Source organism: Triticum aestivum, chromosome 4D (assembly GCF_018294505.1).
Source record: "Triticum aestivum cultivar Chinese Spring chromosome 4D, IWGSC CS RefSeq v2.1, whole genome shotgun sequence".
In the NCBI taxonomy this organism is placed as follows: domain Eukaryota; kingdom Viridiplantae; phylum Streptophyta; class Magnoliopsida; order Poales; family Poaceae; genus Triticum; species Triticum aestivum.
In genome coordinates, this window is record NC_057805.1 from 362,805,592 (window position 1) to 362,823,564 (window position 17,973).

The window sequence follows — 17,973 nt, forward strand, 5'->3', positions numbered from 1 at the left end:
AAGGAGGCCGGCTGCTATTCCTATCCGAGCAGAGCTCCAGAAGCAGCAGCTGCGCCGCAGGAGGGGGGAGCGCAGGTGGTGTGGGCGCGACCATGAGAGGCCCCAAAATCGAGCCTAGGTTGACCCGCCCCCGCACACCTTCCCAAGTTCTCCCTCTCCCGCATCCATCATCGAGAGGATCGTCCGCCACACAACTTGTGAAGGAGGGGATGGCAGGGGGCGCAAGAAGAAGAGGAGGAGCGGCGACAGCGACGGCGTGGAAGGCGAGGAGCGAGAGGAGGCGGCAATGTGAGAGACGGTGGCGTGTGATGGGGAGTTGCCTTCTTAACGAAGGAAACAGTCACTGCGTTTTTTATCCCTCGCTTTATTTACCTTGATACATTGTTTCTACGCTGAGTCACAGTAAACCGCTCGTCCCGTGTGATGACGTGGACAGGTCGAGCGGGCGCTCCTTGCGCGATGGTTAATAGGTTTAATATTGCACTCTCTTTGGTTCTTTTTATTCCGCATATAAGATTTGTGTGAAGTCAAGGTTAGTAAAGTTTGATCAACTTTATATATAAAAAACATCAACACTGAACAATACGAAATCAATATAATTAGATGTGTTATGAATTTAATTTTCATATTGTGTAACTTCAGTGTTGTAGATATTAATATTTATTAATACAAATATGATCAAACTTTACCAAGTTTGACTTGACAAATCTTATATGTAGCGTAAAAAAGACCGGAGGTCTTTTAAGCTCTGAGGTTTGGATTGCGGACCAAGCGGTGCTGCGATGATGTTGCTCCCTTGACTGGTGTTCTTGGAGGCTAGAAGAATAAAAATGTGATTGTTGCCCACCGTATGACAAATCTTGCAGAATAACGTGGAGAAGGGCGTGATCAGATCTGCACGACATTGTTCCGTAGCTGTTTTTTCCTTTCCGGATGCTCGTTTCGTTTGGACTCCTTGAACTTGGTACTACTCCCGTTCATGTTGTTGAGCTGTCTCCAGCGGCCGAGCATGTGAGATGAACGCAGAGGCGAACACTTGGCACCCGACGCTGCGGAGCACCGTCGGTACAACAGCAAGACGTCTGTCTCTGTCCTGTCCACCCCGGGGTGCTGCCGTCGCGCCATTGGCCGGGTTCGATCTTGGCATCCCTGAAAGCGCGACGCGACGCGAGGGACCATTGAATTCATTTGAACGGAGAAACGGCTTCTCCTGTTTACGCGAGCGTGAGGAGGCCAACGGAAAAAAAATCTCGTGCTCGAATCCGAGGGCTGGCACCGAGATCTCCGTGACAGCGAGACCCCGGCCCCGGACGCCCAACACGTCGCCGCCCGCGACACCCACCTCCCTCACGCCAATCCTCCGGACGAGCGCCCGGGGCGTCGTGGTCCGGCAGGGGGGCCCGCGACGGCTCCGTCTCTTCTCGCACGGCCGCACCGTCGCCGCGCCGGCTCTGACCTCGCTGTCGCCGGCCGGCTTTACGTGGCGACGGTAGGCGCCATCAGCGGCACATGACATGATGTCGTAGTCCCAAAGCAACGCGCGGCTCCAGTTCCGAGCGGACACCGACGGATGTCGCGTGTCGTGCCATAAAATATTTCGCTCTATCGGCTTCTCCGTCACACGCTCGGGCGACCACCAAAGATCTCAAAAATATCGTCTCTGTGATTGATCGTCATGATTTGCGCCTTCTGTGGGAAGGAACAAAAAGATCTGATCATCAATGCGTCGGAAAAGACCAGTACTGGATCTTAGCCGATCTACTACTGTGTAGATTTTTTCTCTAGGGCACGTCGGGTCTTATCGTGGCCGTGTGGCGTTCACGCCGTGAACAGTCCATGTTACGCAACCAGCTTTTGCGATGGCGCGTGTGATTTGAAATCTTCGGTCGTCCTTGTCTGCTGTTCTACTTTCGTTGCATGATGTGAACGATTGGTGTGCCATTTTTGACATCCACGTGGGTGATTAGCAGCCGTCCTCGTGTTTAGCATGTCGCCGGATCAGACAGTGGCCAGCTCCTCGCGCGCCGTAGATTTCCGGTTAATGTTGCGTTCAGCTGAAAAACTAGCTATGAAACAAAGTCCATTTGCACTCTACTGCTGGGATCATCTTACTCCTGGTAAGCACAGAGGTATTTCAGCATATGATGAGATTCTCCTTACATTGACTCAGCTCCCCAAGGGTATAGCTGTGGACATTGTCATATTGGGATGCTGGAGCTTATGGTTAGTTAGGAATGACAAAAAATTTCGAGCAGCAACACCACACTTGGACACATGAAAATACTATATGAAAGAGAGACTATGGGCAGCACAACTCAGGGTAGAGTAAAGCAAGGCAGAGAAAATTAGAATCCGGGTAGAACAGAATTTGTAATTTAATTGTGGCTTTGTTTCCTATAGCTAGTATTGGCTGATCTTTGTTTTTTAGACCTTTGTGCATATTTTATTATTAATGAAAATACAAAGTCCAGGACATAGCGCACCCTACGAGCTATGCCCTTTCCGCTCCTCCAGCTCTACCACGAGCAGTTAACACATATGCATCCTACTTTGGGATGACCAATCAATATTCTTAAGCATTATTGCGCATCATCCTATACGCCTCTTCTCTTGTTTGATCAAGTACTTGTGTCTTGAACTATTGCCCGTGATGGTGGGCATCATGCACAATATTTCTATAAAGTTGCACGAGTTGATGTACAAGATGTTTGATGGTGGACAACATGCGCTACCTTCCATCGATGCACCAATTTTTTGACTCGGGAGCTTCTAGGCAATGGGAGATTTATTGCCACATTGCAAAAATGTTATTTCCGACCTTATCACGAAGCATAATCTCTGCAGTTATGCTTTCTACTCATGCTAATACCTCCGCAGGTTGTTTCACCCATCTAATTGCCGGATTCGCAACATTCAAGATAACTAACTTTACCAATACCTTCTTTCACTGGTACATATATGTAATTCCAAGACCACTCATTTTCATCTCCACCACTGTCTGGGTGATGCATACCGGCATATATTTCTTGAAAACTGGATGAGAGATCATGCCTTTTATTTTAGTATCTGAATTCCATTATTTTACTAAATCATATCACACGTGGATCACACAGGTATTGCCCAGGCTGTGTAGGGAGCTCTTGGAGGAAACCGAAGGGGTAACTGATAATTCTCAAGTGCAAGGAGTTAATGTACCACTTTTCAATGTGGATGTGGAAGTATACAAGGATTAGACAGTGGCCCGCTCCCTCACGCACGCCATATATTTTAATGTTGCCTTCAGCTAAAAACAAGGTTTCAAACAAAGACCAGGACATAGTGCACCTTACGACCTATGCCTTTTTCGCCCCTCCGGCTCACACATGTGCAAACCTACTTTGGGATGATCATATTCTTAGCATTATTGTGCATTGTCTCGTACTCCTCTTCACTTCCTTGATCATATATTCGTGTCTTGTTCTGTTGTCCGTGGCGGGGTACATCGTGTGCTGCGGTCCTATAGAGTTGCACAATCAGAACTGCAAAATGTTTGGCATATTCAGCCATTGCAATGCTAAGGCAATACCTCCCAGCTATGCACCATTTTTAATAGGGAGCTTCTAGCCAATTGGAGAGTTATTTCCATGTTGCAAAAATGCTATTTCGGACATTATCATGAAGCACAAACTCGGTGCCAATTGATCCATGGGCGTCACAAATTGTGTATGATTAGGATGATCGCATGGGTTGAAGAAGTAACCAATGTGTGAAGTTCTTTTGGAATAAGGCTCGTGTGCGATAAAAGTAGGTCGCATCCAGTTGCAAAGAGCGGCTCGTGTGTGATAAGTTGCACACAAGCTATTATAGATATCCGTGTGTGGTAGAAAGACATCAGGAGGCGGTTCATCTCTTCTACCCATGTGCAATTCACCTCGTCTAAATTAAATCTGGTCGAGACCCACCCATGAAAAACCCTGACTAACACCTCCCCTTTAGCTACTTGAGCCTCCTCTCTTGACCTCTCCCGCATCCCTTGATATACCTCTCCTCTCGCGACTAAAAATTGTAAGAGATCAAATTATCTCCCTCACCTTGATCTCTCTCTTGCCTTCCTCCCAACATACCGCTCTAAGTGTCTCACTCTTACTCCGCCCTCAAGGTCATTGCCAACCACACGCATCGATGTGCAGTTCATATCCTCTATCAAGGATGACGCTCTCATCACCGTCACTGGGAAGGGCAAGGAAGAACTGACCAACGCTTGGGGTGGGGAAGGAGGAATAGTTAGGAGGTAACGTGGAGGATAAGGACGAATAGCAGCGATATGACAATTTTGAGGGGCAAGAGGAGAAGAAGGATTGTGCCTACAAGGAAGAGGGGTAGGGGAAGCGGTTCAACGCCTACTACTCCAAGGAACTATAATAGGCAATATTTTTTTAGAAAGAAAACATGTTACAATTTGATCAAAATTCCCCAAAAGGTACACTCGTTCCTAACACATGAACAATACAAATTGGTGAGAACCTAAGCGAGGTGGTACACTGGTTATTCACGCAACCATACATTGCTAACTTATGAGCTACCTTGTTTGCCGATCTTCTAGCAAGTTCCACAATGATCTCCTGGAAGCTATGCAACAAACCTTTAACCTCTTCCACCAGTTGACCAAGCAGGGACCTATTTGTCTCTCTCGAAACCAACTATATTGTGAAATTTGTTTGAGTCTACTCAGATATTAGTACCCAGAAAGTCACAACAGATATTTAAAATTATACGAAACATGTAGCCAAACTCGGTATGTCATCTTATTATGATATCGAAAATGTATTGCTCAAAAGTCACTTCAATTTTTGGACACTTGAATTGTGCACCATTGGCAGCAAATCTCTAGTTTAGATATTCAATGAAAGTGTTCTACAAGTGTCTAATAGTGGTGACCCGCGTGTTAGAAGAATCATATGGAAGTCCACCTACTTAGGGCCTCTTTGGATCTGCCTAAATCCAAGAGGTTGGAGGACACGAAGACGAAGATGCTCGCATATGATGCGTCCATGGAGGCGGTACAACTCCAGTAGCACGAGCTTGGCGAGATGAAATTTGAGAACAAGGAGGCTGAGATCGCCTCCCACGACACTCACTTCAATGACTAGGAACATCAGAGCGTGCAGGCGATGTGACTCGCGAGGGAGGAGCTGTGGGATGTTGAGACTTCACAGAAGGAGTATTATTGCCAACTTAGTAGCCGTGATCACGTCACCACATGGAGCGGCTCGCGGATGAGCGAAGGCCCATCCAAGAGTCGCAGGCATAGTACCTTCGTATGCACTAGTATAGCGAGCACCTCACATCCCTGACATTTGACAAAGTTACAACCCACACACAACTAGTCTTGGTACGAGTTCTAGAAGGACCTCACCATGGAGGAGGAGGCAATAGCTGGAGGGGACGATACAGTGCTGACGCCAACGACGCGATCATCCTCTTCTCAGACTCACGACAAGGACTAGGGCATCGGTTAAGAAGTTAATTTGCTCTATTTATAGCTTTTGTTTTAGTATTGTTTAGGATATTTTTTGCTTGAGCTAGTCGAGATCGACTCAAATTAGGTAGAAAACTTTTGATGAAGACATGTGATTTAATGTGTATCTCAAATTAAGAAGTGAGAGCTTGTATCAACGACAACCTATAGTTTAATTAAGGATTTTCTGTTAATCATCTAAATTTTGATACTATTTATGAAGGGAGTGGTCATATGGAGCATCCCGCGGCTGTGGAAGCATTACAACCCGTCCACGACCAGCCATGGGACTAAGGATGGCAATGGGTAGGGTATGTGGCGGGTAGAGCAATACCATACCCATACCGGTGTAGTCAATGGGTACAAAATTATACCCATACCTATACCCATGGGCATGAAACTTTATCCGTACCCACACCCAACTGGTACCCATAACCATTGGGTACCCAATGGGTAGATCAAACAGTACACAATTTATTCGCAGTTTCACATTCATCTATAGCACATTTGACAAACAAACATTAATCTCAACTCAATAATAGATAGATGAGTACATGAAAATTATCTCAATACAATTGGTGACAACTTTAACATAGGTTCACAAGCTCACGACACAACTTCAACATAGGTACACTTGTGAATTGTGGGTAAGATTCACATGTCAGCATAAATGGGTAGGGTATGGGTATATCCATGGTAAAAGGCTATACCCGCCCCCTACCCATGACTTAACAGGTAGCGTATGGGTACTACCCGTGGGTATAAAATTGTGCCCATACCCTACCCGTGCGGGTATGGTATCCGTGGGTACCCGTACCCATGGGTAAAATTGCCATCCTTACATGGGACAAGCTGTAGGAGAATGCCATGGAGGACGACTACATGTAGGACGAGGCAATGGTTGGGGGGATGATGCAACATCGAGAGCCAACAACGTGATGGTCCTCCCCACGGACTCCGGCAATGAGGCCTAGGGCGATGTCCAAGAAGCTAAGTATCTTTTTTTACGAATAAGAAACTAAGCATCTATGCTTATAGCTATCTTTAATTTCAGTATTGTTTAGGAGATCATTTGCTTGAGCTACTTGATATTAACTCAAATTTGATAGGGAAAAACTTTTGATTAAGCTGTGCGGTTTAATGTGTAGCTCAAATTAATAAGATGGAAGCTTATGTAAATGATAACTTGCAGTTTAATTAAGGGATTTATGTTAATTATCTCAATTTTGGTACAGTTTACGAAGGGATTGCTTATATGGATGCAATATGCGGAAGGGATTGGATTTGATAATACGAATTTTGTGGTTTAGATTTTGGGATCTATTAGATACGAGGCTCCCAATACACTGATTTTTTTGAAGTTCAGTTTTAGTAGTAGTAGTTTTTTGGGATTCAAGTTTGGTGATTGGTTAGAGGGATTCCTGGTTAGAGTTGCCCTTTGGCTGGAGCCTATCTGGGACGTTGTTGACACGAACTGCGGCCTAATCTTAGCTTCTTGATCATAGCGTGTGTAATAACAATGTGTACGTTGTTGGATCAGTCTTCAGCATCAACATATCAGAACTATAGATTGATGAATCCACATCTTCTTTTTTGTCTTTTTGATAACATATAGCAGCTTTAAAAAAAGATAAATAAGTTACGTACTACTGAGCCAAATATATAGCGCTGGTTCACAGGACTGTCAAGGTCTGCACATTACGAAAAAGAAAGACAAAAGGGTCTGCACATTGGAGATGCACCCAACATGCATGATCAGTCGATGATCTGATCAAGTCAGTGCAAGCATAACACCGCGTCTCGTTTTCCTTACCTAACCTTAGGCGGCTAGGGAAAATTATTCTCTCCAAACTTCACTGGCAAACCTGTGGATTCGCCTCCCCTTTGCCTACCGCTCCGACGGCTGGTGGCGGGGAGGGAAGCCTGGTGCCTCCGCTCTGTTAGTAGTTTAAGGTTAGAGTTTTTTAGTTCTCGCTGGTGCGATGCTCGGATGGACGGAGGTGCAACTTTTTCGAGTTTGACTTCCGGGCTCCGATCCTCCTCGAGTTCGTCCGTCTGGACGTAGTTGACGAAACTCCGACGTAGATTCCTATCGTCTCTTTGGGGTGGTGAGGTTAGGGTTTCTCGTCTTGTGACGAGATTTGGTGTCAGGTGCTTCAGATCTATGCGAGGTTTCAAAGACGAAGATTGCGGCTTCAGGGCGCTGGTCCTTAGAGGCACTTACACGAAGACTTATTGCTGTCATTGACAAGGTCAAACCGGCTCCGGTAGGGGAGCGGCGACAGCGGCATGTCGACGGGTCATTCTGACGACAGTAGTGGTTGTTTGAGGGTCTTGGAATATCAATGTAATTTTAATTATGTTCAATATTCTTTGTACTTTATCTGAACTTTAATAATAGATCTGGATTATTCTTGCAAAAAAGTGAGTGCAAGCATTTGTGTCACCGTGTGTGAAAGGAAAACTGGGGAAAGTTTCATAGTTTTTGGGGGAGAGATTTTGAAGAGCTTTTTCTAGGGCTTTGTGTCAGGACCCTGGGACTGGGGGTACCCAGGCCCGTCTGACTGCGGCCCAGGGCACAACGCGTGATATGGGCCCAGTACGGCCCATCTTCAAGGCATCTCAAGGAGGACCCTCGCGGGATCTTCGCTTCACGCGGGGCTTCCTGAGGCCCTCTCGTGGAGCTGCCCCTTGAGGTCACCTCCCGAGGCCCCTCGTGGGCGGATCCAATGAGGTCACCACCCCGCCTCACATTGCACGTGGGTGACACGGGCCACGACAACCATTGCCAGGACCGGTGCCAGCAAGCGCGGATGGTGAGGCTTTCCCCTTCGGTGCTAAGGAAGCAAGGCCAGCGCGCGGGTTCCCAAGGTAGCCCCGAAGGCTTCCTCTTTGCTGCAAGAAGACCAGGACGACAGGCTCGCCAGGACGGAGGTCATCGCCGAGCCCACCCGCGCGTCATGGCCAGAAGCTTTAGCAGGCGAAGACCACCTTTTGTTAGGATAAGATGTACTCCTGTTCCCCTTCAAAATTGGTCGTTGTGGACTCCCTTCCCGCCTAGAGTTTTGGGGGAAGAGGACCGGGCCAGTATAAGTATAGCTAGGCCACCACATAGGTGAGGGATCCGATCCAGAGCGAGTTCATCCACCTCCCAAGCCCGGAGTTGCTCCTCAAGCCTCCCGAGGCAACTTTTACCCACATATTCATCCTCCCTCATGAGGCAATCCAACCAAAAAGTAGGAGTAGAGTTTTACACTGCAAGGTGGCCCGAACCTGGGTAAACTACTGTGTTCTTCCTTCTTCTTCCTCGGTGAGGTCACGTAGGAGCTTGGTCGTGGGGTTGAGTGCAGCTGATAGGGCGAGGCGAGGAGAAGTGAGCACGCCCCTGAGTACGAACCTCCCTAGGGTCCGCAGAGCCCCGATTCCTACATTTGGCGCGCCAGGTAGGGGGCGTGCCTTTCTTCTTCCGCTCCACTCCAGATTCAGCCACATCGACTCCATGGCCGACGCCTGCCATGTTTGTGCCGAGCGCGGGGTGGCGCGTGTCACCCAAACGGCGCCCGTGGGGCGCGACGGCCGCCACCACTTCGTTGCGCCACGACCGCTGCCACCGACCCACCCGTGCATGAGCAATAGGACTGGTCTCTGCACCCCTCCATGTCACGGGACGGCCGCACCACCACTCCTTCGCTCACCCCGGCCACGGCTTCGTCCTATCATGCTCGTCACAGGCTAGTGGACGCGCAGTCTGCCCTGCTCATGGCGCGGGAACTGCTACGCTACTGTTCGGCCAACGAGGGCTACGACGCCTGGCTTGGACGCATCACCAAGCTCGTCAACGCCGCGGGCGAGGCCCCAGCGCCCTCCCACTCGCTCCGCCCTCCTCTGTCTCATGCGAGCGATGTCGCGCACAGCGCACCTCCACTGCCTCCCATGCACCGTGAAATCATCAAGCCCCAGCGCGAAGCAAGACCCCGCGACCCGCCGCGCGAAGCACCCGCGCCGGCCCGGGATGCGGCCAGCTGCTAGATCATCCGTCGCGTGCCGCCGAACGCGCGTGCTCCTCGAGCAGCGGCAGCAATGCCAAGACCGAGCCGTCCGAGAGGTCGCAGCGGCGGGGCACCGAAACCGCCCGCCCTGGCGTACGGGGTCCCTGCATGCGACGTGGGCTGTTGGGCCTTCACTCGCGAGCTGCGCGAGGTGGTTTGGCCTAGCAAGTTCAAGCCAAACCTTCCCCCGCGCTACGACGGCACCCCCGACCCTACAGAGTTTCACCAGCTCTACGCGCTGAGCATCGAGGCGGCGAATGGTGACGACAACGTCATGTCCAACTGGTTCCTGATGGCCCTCAAGGACGGCACACGCTCCTAATTCATGAACCTACCTGAGGAGTCCATCTCTTCATGGGGCGAGCTGTGTGAGCTGTTCGTCACCAACTTCAAGGGCACCTACGACCCCGCCCTCACCATGAATGACCTGCGGCGGGTGAAGCACCTGTTGGGGAACGTAGTAATTCAAAAAATTTCCTATGATCACGCAAGATCTATCTAGGAGATGCATATCAATGAGAGGGGAGAGTGTGTCCACGTACCCTCGTAGACTAAAAGCGGAAGCGTTTAGTAACGCGGTTGATGTAGTCGAACGTCTTCACGATCCAACCGATCCAAGTACCGAACGTACGGCACCTCTGTGTTCAGCACACGTTCAGCACGATGACGTCCCTCGAGCTCTTGATCCAGTAGAGGGTGGAGGGAGAGTTCCGTCAGCACGACGGCGTGGTGACGGTGATGATGAAGTTACCGGCGCAGCGCTTCACATAAGCACTACGTCGATATGACCGAGGTGTTAAACTGTGGAGGGGGGCACCGCACACGGCTAAGGAACAACTGTTGTGCTTTGGGGTGCCCCCTGGCCACGTATATAAAGCAGGAGAGGGAGGAGGCCGGCGGCCAAGGAGGGCGCGCCAAGGGGGGAGTCCAACTAGGATTCCCAATCCTAGTTGGATTCCCTTTCCTATTCCAGGAGGGGGAAGGAGGGGAGGAGAGGGAGAGGGAAAGGAAAGAGGGGGCCACGCCCCCTCCCCCTAGTCCAATTCGAACTGCCTTGGGGGGGGGGCGCTACCTTGTGGCCTGCTCTCACCTACTCCCTTATGGCCCATTAAGGCCCATAACTTCCCCGGGGGTTCCGGAAACCCCTCGGTACCCCGAAAAATATCCAAACCTTTCCGAATCCATTCCGGTGTCCGAATACCTTCGTCCAATATATCAATCTTTACCTCTCGACCATTTCGAGACTCCTCGTCATGTCCGTGATCTCATCTGGGATTCCGAACAATCTTCGGTCATCAAATCACATAACTCATAATACAAATCGTCATCGAACGTTAAGCGTGCCGACCCTACGGGTTCAAGAACTATGTAGACATGACCGAGACACATCTCCGGTCAATAACCCGTAGCAAAACCTGGATGCTCATATTGGCTCCTACATATTCTATGAAGATCTTTATCGGTCAAACCGCATAACAACATACGTTGTTCCCTTTGTTATCGGTATGTTACTTGCCCGAGATTCGATCGTCGATATCCTCATACCTAGTTCAATCTCATTACCGGCAAGTCTCTTTACTCATTCCGTAATGCATCATACCGTAACTAACTCATTAGTCACATTGCTTGCAAGGCTTATAGTGATGTGCATTACCGAGAGGGCCCAGAGATACCTCTCCGATACACGGAGTGACAAATCCTAATCTTGATCTATGCCAACCCAACAAACACCTTCGGAGACACCTGTAGAGCATCTTTATAATCACCCAGTTACGTTGTGATGTTTGATAGCACACAAGGTGTTCCTCCAGTATTCGGGAGTTGCATAATCTCATAGTCAGAGGAACATGTATAAGTCATGAAGAAAGCAATAGCAATAAAACTAAATGATCATTATGCCAAGCTAACGGATGGGTCTTGTCCATCACATCATTCTCTAATGATGTGATCCCGTTCATCAAATGACAACACATGTCTATGGCTAGGAAACTTAACCATCTTTGATTAACGAGCTAGTCAAGTAGAAGCATACTAGGGACACTCTGTTTGTCTATGTATTCACACATGTACTAAGTTTCCGGTTAATACAATTCTAGCATGAATAATAAACATTTATCATGATATAAAGAAATATAAATAACAACTTTATTATTGCCTCTAGGGAATATTTCCTTCAGTCTCCCACTTGCACTAGAGTTAATAATCTAGATTACATAGTAATGATTCTAACACCCATGGAGTCTTGGTGCTGATCATGTTTTGCTCGTGGAAGAGGCTTAGTCAACAAATCTACAACATCAAAATCCATATGTATTTTGCAAACTTCTATGTCTCCTTCCTTGACTAGATCGCGGATGGAATTGAAGCATCTCTTGATCTGCTTAGTTCTCTTGTGAAATCTGGATTCCTTCGCCAAGGCAATTGCTCCAGTATTGTCACGAAAGATTTTCATTGGACCCGATGCACTAGGTATTACACCTAGATCGGATATGAACTCCTTCATCCAGACTCCTTCATTTGCTGCTTCCGAAGCAGCTATGTACTCCGCTTCACACGTAGATCCCGCCACGACGCTCTGCTTGGAACTGCACCAACTGACAGTTCCACCATTCAATATAAATACGTATCCGGTTTCTGACTTAGAGTCATCCGGATCAGAGTTAAAGCTTGCATCGACGTAACCATTTACGACGAGCTCTTTGTCACCTCCATAAACGAGAAACATATCCTTAGTCCTTTTCAGGTATTTCAGGGTGTTTTTGACCGTTGTCTAGTGATCCACTCCTGGATTAATTGGTACCTCCCTACTATACTTATAGCAAGCCACACATCAGGTCTGGTACACCACATTGCATACATAATAGAACCTATGGTTGAGGCATAGGGAATGACTTTCATTTTCTCTCTATCTTCTGTAGTGGTCGGGCATTGAGTCTCACTCAATTTCACACCTTGTAACACATGCAAGAACCCTTTCTTTGACCGATCCATTTTGAACTTCTTCAAAATTTTATCAAGGTATGTGCTTTGTGAAAGGCCAATTAAGCGTCTTGATCTATCTCTATAGATCTTGATGCCCAATATATAAGCAGCTTCACCGAGGTCTTTCATTGAGAAATTCTTATTCAATGCTATCCAGAAATTCTGTATCATTTCCAATCAACAATATGTCATCCACATATAATATTAGAAATGCTACAGAGCTCCCACTCACTTTCTTGTAAATGCAGGCTTCTCCAAAAGTCTGTATAAAACCATATGCTTTTATCACACTATCAAAACGTATATCCCAACTCCGAGAGGCTTGCACCAGTCCATAAATGGATCGCTGGAGCTTGCACACTTTGTTAGCACCTTTAGGATCAACAAAACCTTTTGGTTGCATCATATACAACTCTTCTTTAAGATATCCATTAAGGAATGCAGTTTTTACATCCATTTGCCAGATTTCATAATCATAAAATGCGACAATTGCTAACATGATTCGGACAGACTTAAGCATCGCTACGGGTGAGAAGGTCTCATCGTAGTCAACTCCTTGAACTTGTCGAAAACCTTTCGCAACAAGTCGAGCTTTGTAGACAATAACATTACCGTCAGCGTCAGTCTTCTTCTTGAAGATCCATTTATTCTCTATGGCTTCCTGATCATCGGGCAAGTCAACCAAAGTCCACACTTTGTTCTCATACATGGATCCCATCTCAGATTTCATGGCCTCAAGCCATTTTGTGGAATCTAGGCTCATCATCGCTTCCTCATAGTTCATAGGTTCGTCATGGTCAAGTAACATGACTTCCAGAACAGGATTACCGTACCACTCTGGTGCGGATCTTACTCTGGTTGACCTACGAGGTTTGGTAGTAACTTGATCAGAAGTTTCATGATCATCATCATTAGCTTCCTCACTTACTGGTGTAGGAATCACTGGAACTGATTTCTGTGATGAACTACTTTCCAATAAGGGAGAAGGTACAATTACCTCGTCAAGTTCTACTTTCCTCCCACTCATTTCCTTCGAGAGAAACTCCTTCTCTAGAAAGGATCCATTCTTAGCAACGAATATCTTGCCTTCGTATCTATGATAGAAGGTGTACCCAACAGTCTCCTTTGGGTATCCTATGAAGACACATTTCTCCGATTTGGGTTTGAGCTTATCAGGTTGAAGCTTTTTCACATAAGCATCGCAGCCCCAAACTTTAAGAAACGACAACTTGGGTTTCCTGCCAAACCACAGTTCATAAGGTGTCGTCTCAACGGATTTAGATGGTGCCCTATTTAACGTGAATGCAGCCGTCTCTAAAGCATAACCCCAAAACGATAGCGGTAAATCAGTGAGAGACATCATAGATCGCACCATATCTAGTAAAGTACGATTACGACGTTCGGACACACCATTACGTTGTGGTGTTCCAGGTGGCATGAGTTGCGAAACTATTCCGCATTGTTTCAAATGAAGACCAAACCCGTAACTCAAATATTCTCCTCCACGATCAGATCGTAGCAACTTTATTTTCTTGTTACGATGATTTTCCACTTCACTCTGAAATTCTTTGAACTTTTCAAATGTTTCAGACTTATGTTTCATCAAGTAGATATACCCATATCTGCTCAAATCATCTGTGAAGGTAAGAAAATAACGATACCCGGTACGAGCATCAACACTCATCGGACCGCATACATCAGTATGTATTATTTCCAACAAGTCTGTTGCTCTCTCCATTGTTCTGGAGAACAGAGTTTTAGTCATCTTGCCCATGAGGCATGGTTCGCAAGCATCAAGTGATTCATAATCAAGTGATTCCAAAAGTCCATCTGCATGGAGTTTCTTCATGCGCTTTACACCAATATGACCTAAACGGCAGTGCCACAAATAAGTTGTACTATCATTATTAAACTTATACCTTTTGGCTTCAATACTATGAACATGTGTATCACTACTATCAAGATTTAGTAAAAACAGACCATTCATCAAGGGTGCATGACCATAAAATATATTACTCATATAAATAGAACCACCATTATTCTCTGATTTAAATGAATAACCGTCTCGCATCAAACAAGATCCAGATATAATGTTCATGCTCAACGCTGGCACCAAATAACAATTATTTAGGTCTAAAACTAATCCCGAAGGTAGATGTAGAGGTAGCGTGCCGACGGGGATAACATCGACTTTGGAACCATTTCCCATGCGCATCGTCACCTCGTCCTTAGCCAATCTTGGCTTAATCCGTAGCCCCTGTTTCGAGTTGCAAATATTAGCAATAGAACCAGTATCAAATACCCAGGTGCTACTGCGAGCATTAGTAAGGTACACATCAATAACATGTATATCAAATATACCTTTCACTTTGCCATCCTTCTTCTCCGCCAAATACTTGGGGCAGTTCCCCTTCCAGTGACCTGTCCCTTTGCAGTAGAAGCACTCAGTCTCAGGCTTAGGTCCAGACTTGGGCTTCTTCACTTGAGCAGCAACTTGCTTGTCGTTCTTCTTGAAGTTCCCCTTCTTCCCTTTACCCTTTTTCTTGAAACTGGTGGTCTTGTTGACCATCAACACTTGATGCTCCTTCTTGATTTCTACCTCCGCAGCCTTTAGCATTGCAAAGAGCTCAGGAATCGTCTTATCCATCCCTTGCATATTATAGTTCATCACGAAGCTCTTGTAGCTTGGTGGCAGTGATTGAAGAACTCTGTCAATGATACTATCATCAGGAAGATTAACTCCCAGTTGAGTCAAGTGGTTGTGGTACCCAGACATTCTGAGTATATGTTCACTGACAGAACTATTCTCCTCCATCTTGCAGTTGTAGAACTTATTGGAGACTTCATATCTCTCAATTCGGCCATTTGCTTGAAATATTAGCTTCAACTCCTGGAACATCTCATATGCTCCATGACGTTCAAAATGTCGTTGAAGTCCCGGTTCTAAGCCGTAAAGCATGGCACACTGAACTATCGAGTAGTCATCAGCTTTGCTTTGCCAGACATTCATAACATCTGGTGTTGCTCCTGCAGTGGGTTTGTCACCTAGCGGTGCTTCCAGGATGTAATTCTTCTGTGCAACAATGAGGATAATCCTCAAGTTACGAAACCAGTCCGTGTAATTGCTACCATCATCTTTAACCTTAGCTTTCTCTAGGAACGCATTAAAATTCAACGAAACAACGGGACGGACCATCTATCTACAACAACATAGACATGCAAAATACTATCAGGTACTAAGTTCATGATAAGTTAAAGTTCAATTAATCATATTACTTAAGAACTCCCACTTAGATAGATATCCCTCTAATCATCTAAGTGATCACGTGATCCAAATCAACTAAACCATGTCCGATCATCACGTGAGATGGAGTAGTTTTCAATGGTGAACATCACTATGTTGATCATATCTGCTATATGATTCACGCTCGACCTTTCGGTCTCAGTGTTCCGAGGCCATATCTGCATATGCTAGGCTCGTCAAGTTTAACCCGAGTATTCTGCATGTGCAAAACTGGCTTGCACCCGTTGTATGTGAACGTAGAGCTTATCACACCCGATCATCACGTGGTGTCTCGACACGACGAACTGTAGCAATGGTCCATACTCAGGGAAAACACTTATACCTTGAAATTTAGTGAGAGATCATCTTATAATGCTACCGTCGAACTAAGAAAAATAAGATGCATAAAGGATAAACATCACATGCAATCAATATAAGTGATATGATATGGCCATCATCATCTTGTGCCTTTGATCTCCATCTCCAAAGCACCGTCATGATCACCATCGTCACCGGCTTGACACCTTGATCTCCATCGAAGCATCGTTGTTGTCTCGCCAACTATTGCTACTACGACTATCGCTGCCGCTTAGTGATAAAGTAAAGCAATTACATGGCGATTGCATTTCATACAATAAAGCGACAACCATATGGCTCCTGCCAGTTGCCGATAACCGTGTTACAAAACATGATCATCTCATACAACAATTTATATAATCACGTCTTGACCATATCACATCACAACATGCCCTGCAAAAAGAAGTTAGACGTCCTCTACTTTGTTGTTGCAAGTTTTACGTGGCTGCTATGGGCTGAGCAAGAACCGTTCTTACCTACGCATCAAAACCACAACGATTTTTCGTCAAGTGTGCTGTTTTAACCTTCAACAAGGACCGGGCGTAGTCACACTCGATTCAACTAAAGTTGGAGAAACTGACACCCACTAGCCACCTGTGTGCGAAGCACGTCGGTAGAACCAGTCTTGCGTAAGCGTACGCGTAATGTCGGTCTGAGCCGTTTCATCCAACAATACCGCCGAATCAAAGTATGACATGCTGGTAAGTAGTATAACTATTATCGCACACAAATCTTTGTGTTCTACTCGTGCATATAACATCTACGCATAGACCTGAATCTGATATCACTGTTGGGGAACGTAGTAATTTCAAAATATTCCTACGCACACGCAAGATCTATCATGGTGATGCATAGCAACAAGAGGGGAGAGTGTAGTCCACGTACCCTCATAGACCGTAAGCGGAAGCGTTATGACAACGCAGTTGATGTAGTCGTACGTCTTCACGATCCAACCGATCCTAGTATCGAAAGTACGGCACCTCCGCGATCTGCACACGTTCAGCTCGGTGACGTCCCATGAACTCTCGATCTAGCTGAGTGTCGAGGGAGAGCTTCGTCAGCACGACGGTGTGAGGACGGTGATGATGAAGTTACCGACGCAGGGCTTCGCCGAAGCACTACAAAGATATGACCGAGGTGGAATCTATGGAGAGGGGCACCGCACACGACTAAGACAAATGTCAACTTGTGTGTCTATGGGGTGCCCCCCCGTATATAAAGGAGTGGAGGAGGGGGAGGGCCGGCCCTCTATGGCGCGCCCAAGTGGAGTCCTACTCCCACCGGGAGTAGGATTCCCTCCTTCCCTAGTTGGATTAGGAGAGGAAGGAAGGGGGAGAGAGGGGGAAGGAAAGGAGGGGCTGACCCCCTACCCAATTCGGATTGGGCTTGAGGGGGGTGCACCCCCTCCTAGGCTCCCTTCTCCTCTCTCCACTATGGCCCAATAAGGCCCATATACTTCCCGGGGGGTTCCAGTAACCTCCCGGTACTCCGGTAAATGCCCGAACTCACCCGGAACCATTCCGATGTCCAAACATAGTCATCCAATATATTGATCTTTACGTATCGACCATTTTGAGACTCCTCGTCATGTCTAGGATCATATCCGGGACTCCGAACAACCTTCGGTACATCGAAACACATAAACTCATAATATCGATCGTCACCGAACATTAAGCGTGCGGACCCTATGGGTTCGAGAACTATGTAGACATGACCGAGACTCATCTCTGGTCAATAACCAATAGCGGAACCTGGATGCTCATATTGGTTCCTACATATTCTACGAAGATCTTTATCGGTCAAAC